Here is a 7083-nt window from a genome sequence, read left to right as displayed (position 1 = left end):
TGCAAATTTCGATTTTTTTGCCTATCAAACTGATGGTACCCACAAGTGTAGGTGATAGGCTAAAAATTATCGTAAATGTAAGAGCCAACTAGTACCAAGAAGGAATTGGTTCACGGTGATATCTTGGCATAACTGTAAACTATGGACTAAAGTGATAAATATGTTTTTTATAATAAGGACAGTTGAAAATAATTAAATAAAATAAAAGCAAATTAAATTTGGAGTTTACCCGATCCATAATTATTTTACAGGCAAGCAGATGATCACTTTATAAAGGCTACTCATTATTCACAAAGGCGGGGTACTAACTAGCACTACAAAGAAAAGACACATATGTAATGATATGTGTTTTCATAGTAGGTCACATTTTCTGTCACCCATGTATGTCCATGACAGTTTTATGACGGAATCAAGTTTTGTCAAACCTGTATTGTCGTAGATGTGTTCCATGAAAATAACCACTTTTTCAGCATGGAAGGGTGCATTTGCATGAAAAAATGACACATCATCGAAGTGTTTTTGTGAACGGTAACCGACATGTCACAACCACTATAAGGAGTCACTATTAAGCTATCAAATTTGTGTTCCATATCCGATACTCAGCCAATGACGATGACCCATGGAGACTATGATGTATAGACACGTGGGATGACCCAATGGATGCCCATTTAGTTAAAATAGGCTGGACCAATGAAAGGCTAGCTTAAGGCCCACTTGACTCAGTCAAAATTTGCTGGCTGGCCCATGATAGGACTGCCAACGGCTTGCTTGCATATAGCCCATTTACGGCCCAGGTACATACGAACCATTAGGACCTTTATGAATTAAACCCATTACAGGCACGTGGGGCATCCCATACGGGTCTATCCCACTAGCACTTTCAGCCATGTTTGGCACATGGTGTACCTCATCTGGTTTCAGCCGGTACTTTCTTTCGGCCCATTTTAGGGTCTTTGATGCTTCTCGGACCTTTTACGATCCTCTATTGTATTTTGTGGCCTATAGTTTTTCCAGGTCATTATAGGACTTTCACATATTGTGGCTTGTTGACGGATCGTATTGCCTTGAGGACTTTTAATGATATATTTATGTCATGTCATGTCTCGGGGTCATTTCTGGCCTGTGATCTCTTTTTGTCCATTAACAACATGTGTTGCCTCTATCCCATTTTCGGACTATTGTGCCTTTTGGTCGATTAATGGTATTTGTTGGCTCTTGGCCATTTTTGGTCTGTCGGCTTAGGTCCATTAATGGCCCATGTTGCCTTTAGCCCATTTTTGGCTCGTAGCACTTTTCGACCCATTTATGGGTTGTGTTGTTTATGATTTAATTTATGGCACGTCGTGTAAACTGGTGGGAAAATGCTTATAGATGGTCTGAATTTAGTGGCAGGCAAGGTCTCGAACCCACCACTGTTTTTTAAGTAGTAGTGGCAGGTTAAAAATCCCGTCGGCCACTCTTATGTGTTTAGTAGCGACGGGCAAAAACTACTACCCGCAACTTGTAAACGCTAACAAATTTGCGAGCGGGCTAAAAGCAGCAGTGGCTGGCGACACTTCCATGCCCGACATTTGTTTGTTAGAAAGAAGTGGTAGGAAAATGGATTGCCCACTACAGCAATATTACGGCAACACGTGCAGATATTTAGCTAAATTTCCAAAAGTTGGCAATGCTAGGAAAGGTGCAGTGCCCGCCACACATATCTTAAGTCAAGGAAATCTTTGAAAAGACATATTTACTAAAACCATAATATTCTGGATTAAAGCATGAGGCTTCTAATGTTGTGTATTAGTCATGGAAAAGGTTCATAGTTTAAATTTAGTAGAAAAATTGAGTTGTGTGTGGATAACAGTCGTTTCCATTCAAAACCCAGAGACTTCTCCAGATAGTGTTGTTCTGTACACGAAGTGCGTCGAGTTTTTTCCGTAATGCTCTCAAAATTTTACACATGGGTCTAATGACCCATAAGTATACCTTTCAATAAGTAAGAGTGTCTAACCCAACGAGGAGCAGAAAGAAATGACAAGTTGTTTTCAGCAAGGTAATTTCTGCAAGCATTGAAATTGTCGGTAATAGGTAGTTTGACAGCAAGATAATTTCTAACAAGCAAGTACGGTAACGGTAAAGAAAGTGCAGCAAGGTAGCCAAATCCTTTTGTGGTAAAGGACAGGCCAAAATGGTCTCTTATAATAAACAAAGCATTCTTGAGGGCACAGAGGAATTCATCTAGTCACTTTCGTCATGTTGGTTTCATTTGCGTTCGCTACTTTGATAATTTGATATGTGGGTGGACCGGTGCTTGGGTGCTGTTCTTACTTTAACAAACCTCCCACTTATGATCAACCCCCTCACAAGCATCCACAACTACGAGAAAAGTATTAAGATAGAATCTAACCATAGCATTAAACATATGGATCCAAATCAGTCCCTTACGAAGTAATGCATAAACTAGGGTGTAAGCTTCTGTCACTCTAGCAACCCATCATCTAATAACTACTCCAATGCATTCCCTTAGGCCAAAATATGGTGAAGTGCCATGAAGTCGACGTTCACATGACACACTAAGGGAATCATAACATACATATCATCAAAATATCGAACACATATGAAGTTCACATGATACTTGCAACATGACTTCTCCCGTGGCCTCAAGAACAAAGATAACTACTCACAAATGATATTCATGATCAAGATCAAAGGGGTATTAAATAGAATAATGGATTTGAACATATAATCTTCCACCAAATAAACCATATAGTAATTAACACTGCTAGTCACCCACAGGTACCAATCTGAGGTTCTGGTACAAAGATTGAACACAAGAGATGAACTAGGGTTCGAGAGGCGATGGTGATTTTGAAGATGTTGATGAGGATTGGCCTCCCAAAGATGACATGGTTGTTGGTGATGACGATGGCTTTGATTCCCCTCCTCCGGGAGGGAAGTTCCACCGGCAGAATCGCTCCACCGGAGGGCAAAAGTGCTCCAACCCAAGTTCCACCTCGAGAAGGCGGTGTTCCGTCCCGAAAGTCCTCCCATTATTTTTCTAGGTCAAAAGACCTTAAATACCAGAAGATGGGCACCGAAGGTGGGCTGGGCTACCCACCACCCACTAGGGCGCGCTAAGAGGCTGGCTCACCCTGGTGTCTTGTGGGCACCACGCAGCCCCCTCTGGTAGTTCTTTTCTCCAATATTTATTAAATATTCCAAAATAATTCTCTGTAAAATTTCAGCTCATTTGGAGATGTGTAGAATAGGTATCTCTGACGTAGCTTTTTAAGGTCGATAATTCCAGCTGCCGGTATTCTCCCTCTTTGTGTAAACCTTGCATATTATGAGAGAAAAGGCAATAGAATTACTCCATAAAGCATTATTATGCATAAAGCCATTATAAATAGCAGTAGTAAAACATGATGCAAAATGGACGTATCAACTCCCCCAAGCTTAGACCTCGCTTGTCATCAAGTGAAAGCTGATAACGAAAATCATATCCACATGTTTAGACAGAGAGGTGTCAATAAAAACAAAATACATACATAGTAGCATCATGATTATTATTATAACAAAAATAAACTTTATTATAAAGTTCTATCATATAACTTCTCATGAGCAAGTAACAATTCATCACAACATCGAAGTAAAAAGCATAAACTTTATTGAAAACCAACAAACTATGTTCTCAGTCAAATTTGCAACTACAATTCATCATATTTTAAGGAAGGGTCACTTATCGGAGCCTTTTGGCAAGTCCACATACTCAACCATCATTTAATCTTCTATAATTGCTAACACTCACAACATATATATGAGCAAAAAAATTCAACCGAACACATAGAAAGATAGGGTCTTATAGTTTTGCCTCCCAACTTATTCACCTCAAGGGTGATGTCAACAATAATAACTCATGCTCACTCATATCCAACTGGTTATATGTGCCTAGATCTTTCCCCACCACATGATGCTTTCCAAAGAGAAAAATAAAAAAGAATAGAGAAGAATACTTTGACTCTTCCATAAAAAGTAAATACATAAAAGTAAAAGATAGGCCCTTCACAGGGGGAAGCAGATGTTGTCATGCGCTTTCTGGTTTGTATGTACAATCTCTTAATGCAAAACAATGTCATGTTATATTGCCCCTTATGATAGCGACCTTTATTATGCAGTCCGTTGCTTTTATTACTTTGCCATCAGCAGTTCGTACAACGCTTAATTTCTCTTACACTAAATGGTCAAACATATTTAGAAGCAATGTTTATTGCCTTTTCGCACCGATGACAAACTACTTGAAAGATCTTACTCAATCCATGGGTAGGTATGGTGACTCTGAAAACATGAGTTTGGGTTTAAGGTTTTTGGATGCACAAGTAGTACCTCTACTTAGTGCGGAGCACCACATGTTGAAGGATCTATGACAATATAACTTCTATGTGAATATGAACAATCATAAATCATTAGATTATCTTCCTTGTCCAACGTTAATAGTTTGGCATAAGATATTTCGTGGGGGCTCACAATCATAAAAGATGTCCAAGATAGTGTATTTGCATGTGAATCTTATATCAAGATCAAATCAGCGATCTTGAGTTTCGACCCCTCTCTATGTTGGAGTCTAGCCTATACTTATACTAGCCTGGTCCTCTTACCCGAAAACTCTCGGCGGGAAGGGATACCACAACGGCCAATTTGAAGGGGGCAGCCATACACCCTATACTGACTAAAGGTGGTCTGTCCATGAAGCACAGGTGGGCTCGACGATGACCTCTGCTACTTCTTGAGCTTGCGTTGGTTTTTCCCTTGAAGAGGAAAGGGTGATGCAGCAAACTAGAGATAAGTATTTCCCTCAGTTAGAGAACCAATGTACCAATCCAGTAGGAGGTACAAGCAAGTCACCAATCTATGCACCTGCACAAACAATCAAACACTTCCACCCAACGCGATAAAGGGGTTGTCAATCCCTTCATGGTCAATTGCAATGGTGAGATCTGATAGAGAGAGGTAAAAAAGATTGCTAAAACGTAAAACTGAATAAAAGTAAATAAATTGCAGCAAGGTATTTTTGTTTTTTTGGTTTATAGATCTGAAAATATATGATGGAAAATAGACCCTGGGGCCATAGATTTCACTAGAGGCTTCTCTCTTGAAGGCAAATATACGGTGGGTAAACAAATTACTGTCGAGCAAATAATAGATTTCACTAGAAGTTATGACGATATCCAAGGCAATGATTATGCATATAGGCATCACGTCCGTGTCAAGTAGACCGAAACGATTATACATCTACTACTATTACTCCACACATCGACCGCTATCCAGCATGCATCTAGAGTATTAAGTTCATAAAGAATGGAGTAACGCCTTAAGTAAGATGACATGATGTAGAGGGATAAACTCAAGAAATATGATGAAAACCCCATCTTTTTTTCCTTGATGGAAACAATACAACACGTGCCTCGCTACCCCTACTATGTCACTGGGAGAGGACACCGCAAGATTGAACCCAAAACTAAGCACCTATCCCATTGCAAGAAATACCAATCTAGTTGGCTAAACCAAACCGATAATTCGAAGAGGAATACAAAGATATCGAATCATGCATATACAAATTCAGAGGAGATTTAAATAATATTCATAGATAATCTGATCATAAATCCACAATTCATCGGATCTCGCCAAACGCAATGCAAAATAATATTACATCGGATAGATCTCCAAGAACATCGAGGAGAACAAGTGAAAGTGCAATCATGCCCTAAATATTATTTTGATGTTGATGACAATACACTCATAGGGGCTAACAAAGTTTGTCAAGTATATCTCAGGTTTCTGTCCCCTCAGAATCAATTGTGTGTGTGGATTATGACTTCGGAAATGTTTAACCTCATCAAGAACGAAGAAACAAGACTATCTTATGTTTACTCTTGAGTATAGGATCCCACACTATTAAGAGGGGAACATGGGGTATCACTAAAGTCTTGCTCAAACAATTTCTTTAATGTCAGTATCTGATCTTCATCCTTGTCCAAAACCAAAACATCGGTCGTCCGGTGTGGACCGGACGACCGACCATTCCTATACAGAACCAAAACATCGGTCGTCCATTGTGCACCGGACGTCCGACCATTCTCATACAGAGTGAAAGCATTGGTCGTCTGGTGTGCACTGGACGTCCGATCACTTCCGTACAGAACCAAAACAGCGGTCAGACATCCATTGTCTGAAGAGCCCTCGGTTGTCCGATATGCCTCGGACGTCCGGTACCCTCTCCACATAACCTAAACATCGGTCGTCCGATAATTAACCAGTAGACAGTAGCCATATCGGACGTCCGGTGTCTGTTACGCTCTCGGTCGTCTGTTGAGCATCAGACGTCCGACGTTTTTGTGCTGTTTTGAGGATCAACGGCCACTTATTGGAGCACACTATAAATATCCCTCTCCTATTCCGTGAGAGGGCTGACCATTCACTTCAAGAATCCTCTAGAGCATACCTTCACTCTCTCTCTCTCTCACACACACTCCAACACCAAATCTTAGATCCCTAAGGTATTTTAGAGCATTTGAGAGAAGTTGTCCACCCAAGTGATAGATCCACTTCTTCCCCTTCTTTGCACCAAAGGAATTCGTGATTTGAGCAAGTCTTGAGTTTTTTCCCATTATTCTTGTTACTCTTGGAGGTTGGAGACTCCTAGGTGGTAGGAGTCATTTGGAGAGGAATTGTTCTTTGTGATTACCCCCCGGAAAGTTTGTGAGGGTTTGGAGACCACCCCAGATCTACCACTAGTGTTTGAGAAACGCCTTCGTGGTGTTGTCTCAAAGAGAGAATAGGGCGAGACTTTGTGGCATTGGTGTGCCTTCATGGTAACATCCACCTCTCTAAACAGTGATGTAGCTTCCCTCCAAGGAAGTGAACATCGGCATACATCCTCGTCTCTCGGAGTTGTGGTTATCCCTAACCCTAACTCCCTACTTGTGGTTACTTGCTCTTAGTCTTACTTATATCATATTTTACTTGCTTACTCTCCTACTTGTGTTACTTGGTTACCTTGCTTAGCTCATAGCATCATACTTGCAATTGTTAGGCTAA

The sequence above is a fragment of the Triticum dicoccoides genome, chromosome 2B (assembly GCF_002162155.2).
Source record: "Triticum dicoccoides isolate Atlit2015 ecotype Zavitan chromosome 2B, WEW_v2.0, whole genome shotgun sequence".
Lineage (NCBI taxonomy): Eukaryota > Viridiplantae > Streptophyta > Magnoliopsida > Poales > Poaceae > Triticum > Triticum dicoccoides.
The sequence above is the reverse complement of the archived record's forward strand: the minus strand, read 5'-3'. Positions refer to the sequence as shown.